Here is a 4,721-nt window from a genome sequence, read left to right as displayed (position 1 = left end):
AGGGACCCTCTTATACACTGCAATAATATAGTATCTGTATAATTACCTTCCCGTATTATACATTTAACTTCGAACTTCCATACGTCAAAAGACACTTCACTTTTTTCCTCCCCAGAAAATACAGGTATCTTGGGTTTTGCATATGAAGAGTTTGAACAAGAAACGGTAGTATTATTACCAAAACCTGCAGCATAAGTTGCCACTCTTGCTATAGACGAAGACCTAACAGGTGCCAAAGGAGGCTTAGTATGAGCAGTAGTTCACTTTATAGGAGTACTATGTCCAAAAGATACATGCTTCTCACTACTTAATTTATCAAACTCATCTGATGTTACAACTCTAAAGCTTGTATTATGATTCAAAAACTCAATCATTTTCTGAACGTGTTCTTCTGAAACCTTAGGTTCAGTTTTTAAACCTTGTTTTGACTCCGCTTCAGCCATCACTTGAACTTTAACCAACGACAAAAACAACACAAAATAAACAAAACAAAACAAGGACAATACACATGAATGAAATGAAAATGATGTAATGATGATGAACTTACTCATATGTCTGTGTCAATGCACGTCGCTTTCTTACGTCGCTGCTGTAACTATTAGTGCGTAACTTGTTAAATCAGGTGCGTGCTTCTATTCATGCACAAACAATAATCAAATCTGTAAAATGCAGTAAAGATGATAAAATATATTCAAACAATAAAACACAATGAATTTTTAAATCAATATATATTTATAACAGTTTGTTTTCATAAATGAATGTCAAATAAATACTACTACAGTTCACCGGCAACAGTTGTAAAAATCTCCATCCGTGCGGAACGTTGATCGATTAAATTCTTTCTATGTCTAGGTTGTCACGTGATAAAGCAATACACATTCACCTTCACAGGTATGCTGACCGTGCATGTTTCAGTTGAAATTTGTAAATTGACTTTCACTAATAATAAATAACATCAAACATATTTACATGATGTAGTATGAGCTTCCCGGTAGATATGCGCACTATAAGAAATATGAATTTCAAATATACCTTTCAAACAACAGGGTTTCACAGTCGTAAATTCACAATATATAAAGCAGTTGCTGACATCAAAGTTGACAAGTGGTTGTTGTCTCACCATGAAGTAGCGGTACAAATTGTTCCGGAACCATTTTCTCGAATTTGACTGTATAACAATAAACGTTGGACGATCTCGGTGGAACCTCCAAAATGTCGCAGGAAGAATGGAACACCATATAAAATCGACTTGGGATGAGGGATAAATCACCATAAACCCATAAACTTGTCGTTGTAATGCGTGTGGGCCATTTCTGCATTTAATGAGTCGTCCAATATATAAATACTTTATTATATAATCTGCAAATATACAAATTGTAAACCAAGTATATCATATTCATATTTCATATCATCATATTTAAATCACTACAATAGAAAGTTAAATCGATTCTTATTATTAAACCAAGTTTACAATTATGTTCCAATAAATATGAACAATATATATACTGAAATATTTGCATGCAACGGAGCTTTATTTTGACATGAACTTATATACCAAAATGCGGCTTTCAAGCCATACTGAATTCTATATATGAAATACTAAAATAACTTTACTTTAATTGAAACATTTTAAACATTGCTAAAAGAATAAATAAATTTACAAGTACCTGCAGCGTAGACATTAGTCTGCCGCCTCCCCGATTGTAATAATGACCAGTGACTAACTTTAAAAGTGAAATTGTATTAATATATATATGGTTAGTATTGCCGCGCTTTGAGCTCATGCAAAACTCATGCTATTTAAATATAAATATATATCATTTAAATAATAATAAGAATCGATTTAACTTTCTATTGTACTGATTTAAATATTGAGTACGTAAAGCAAAGCATAGCGTATAAAGCTATAGTCTATTTCGAAATATGCAGCGCAAAACTATTGTCGTCAATCGTCAAGAAACATGATGATATGAAATATGAATATGATATGAATGGAAAACATATAACACGGAAAACACAATTAATATGAACTGCATAATAATGAACCAAAATGGATAAATATATCCGGTGACAAAACGATTTCCCCAAATAACTTCTTGACGTATAGATCTAAAGTTTTTTGGCTGTTGTACTTTTTAATTATTTATCCATGCTTTAACAATGTTGAAATAAAATTTTGGCAGCTCCTTTAACTCTGGAATAGAGTCAGTGTTATCAATATTCATGTGAAAGATAAGGAAATCTTTTCCAAACTTATTAAAATAAAAAAGTGGAATTATTTTCCAATTTTTTGAATCTCCATTAATTAACCTTTTGATCCACCCAATTTTGATAGATTCTATATATTTATCTATGTTTATCATTTTTAAACCCCCATCTAGTTCACCAAAACTTAGTACTGTGCGTTTAACCTTTTCTCTTTTGCTTTTCCATAAAAAATTATAGATAATTGTTTAAAAATTTTACAATATATTCTTTTTCAATATGTGAAACAGATGCTAAAAAGGTAATGTTTGGTATGATCAATGATTTGATAACTGTTATTTTACCGATCATTGTTAAATGTCTTTTTTCCCAATTTTTGATAATCTTTTCACACTTTTCTATTTGTTTTTCTGCATTTAGTTTTTGACATTCATTTTTGTTACAACCGAAAAAAATTCCTAAACATTTTACTGGTTAGTTTGTAAAGTTGATATTTTCATATTTTTTTTTGCAATGTTTGTGTTTTCCTTTAATATTATTGTCGTGTCCTATTCTACATGCTAATATCTCGACAGCAAGAACGAAAATTAAAGCACTGCACGGACATCCTTGTCTAATCCCTCGAAAAATGTTAAGGGGTTCAGATATCCACCCATTATTGATCACTGAGATTTTAATATCTGTATACATAGTTTTTATCCATTTGAGCTTAGAATCTTGAAAGCCAATTTGTTTTATGCTGAGAACATGAAATCCCATTCTAAAGAGTCGAAAGCTTTTGAAAAGTCTAAAAATAATAATGCTCCTTCTATATTATTTTTTCTGCATAATCAATTATATCCTGGATCTGTCTAATATTATAACCTGTATATCTATTTTTTACATACCCATTTTGATCTTCATGGATAATTTTTGGTAAGACATTTTTAATGCGCTGAGCTAATGAATATGCTATTAATTTTGTATCAACATTTAATAAAGTAATTGGTCTATAGTTATCTAAACTCAGTGAATCATTTTTTTTTATGGATAAGAGAGATAACTCCTAATTTCTGAGAAGTTGTTAACTCCCCTTTTTTATATGAAAAATTAAATGTGGATACAATGAATTCTTTTAATTCTTCGCAAAATGTTCTATACAACTCTACGCTTAAACCATCAATTCCAGGTGCTTTGTTCAATCTGTCCATTCATCTATAGTTAATTTTCCTTCCATAATATCACTCTCTTGTGTTGTTAATTTATAATCAATATTTGTATCATTAATATAATCATTTATAAAATGTCTAGCTTTTTCCAAACCTAAAAAGAATTTCGTATTTTTTCCCCTTCTTCTACCCATTGAATTCGTGACCTAATTTGGGCTCCTTTTGTTTTTATTTCATATATTTTCTTTAATTTACTCTCATTATTAATTAATTCTTCATGAAAATGCTTTACTACCTCATCTTTACAATGTTTATTAATGTTTTCATTTAATTTTTTAATTTCATTTTCCAATACATGTATTTCACTTATCTTCTGTTTTGCTTTTCTTTTACAGTATTCAATGGTGTATTCTTTGACCTCAATTTTGAATAAGTCCCAATGGTGTATTCTTTGACCTCAATTTTGAATAAGTCCCAATGGTGTCCAATATGTTCGTATTTGCTGTGTGTTTGTTTAACCTATATTGGCTACAGGTAAAGAGGGAGGGTTGAAATATCGCTAAACATATTTAACCCTGCCGATTTTTGCGTCTGTTCCTAGTCAGGAACCTCTGCTATTGCATGATTTTAAAAATTTTAGTTCATTTATATTTTTAATAGTTTAGTAAGATGTTTATTTTCACTGAATTGGACAAATTTTTGTTAAGGGTGCAGCTGAGGTCCGCCTCCGGGTGCGGGATTTTATAGCTGTGTTGAAGAGCCATTTGTGGCCTTCGGTTGTGTTTTTTACTCTTTGGTCGGGTTGTTGTCTCTTTGACACATTCTCCATTTTCATTCTCTATCTTATCAATCTAAATACATGTTCAACATGTTCAATAGTTCTTGTAGGTCACAAGCTGACGGAGCAGTTAAAAATAAAAATATGCAATCCTTTAATTTTTATATATGGAAATAATTATTTTTGCGACTAAATGTTGTTCTCATTTTAAGCACCAGTATACTACATCTTCATTTTTTCAAACAGTTTGAGCTCCGTTTTATAAACATCAAATTGGATCATGAAATATAATATGCATTAAAAGGGTTGTTGCTTAAAGATTATGTGATTTTATCTTTTTTCAATTTATTTCTAGACCAGGACTTAAGGGGCGACCATTTGACATATGAAAATGGGGGGTGAGGGTGTCAATAGGATTTTATTGTGCTGTTAAATAATCATTTTATTCTGTTTTATGCTACATTTTGTAAAGGACATAGTCTATACCTTAACATTTTAACAGCAAAGAGATTTCAATTAAAGTTTTTGTGTCGACTCTGCTTCTGTTTTTCTTTTGCGAGGGTGAAAAGGTATGTCAATCATATATTTGC

The sequence above is a fragment of the Mytilus edulis genome, chromosome 10, assembly GCF_963676685.1.
Source record: "Mytilus edulis chromosome 10, xbMytEdul2.2, whole genome shotgun sequence".
NCBI classification, from domain to species: Eukaryota; Metazoa; Mollusca; class Bivalvia; order Mytilida; family Mytilidae; genus Mytilus; species Mytilus edulis.
The sequence above is the reverse complement of the archived record's forward strand: the minus strand, read 5'-3'. Positions refer to the sequence as shown.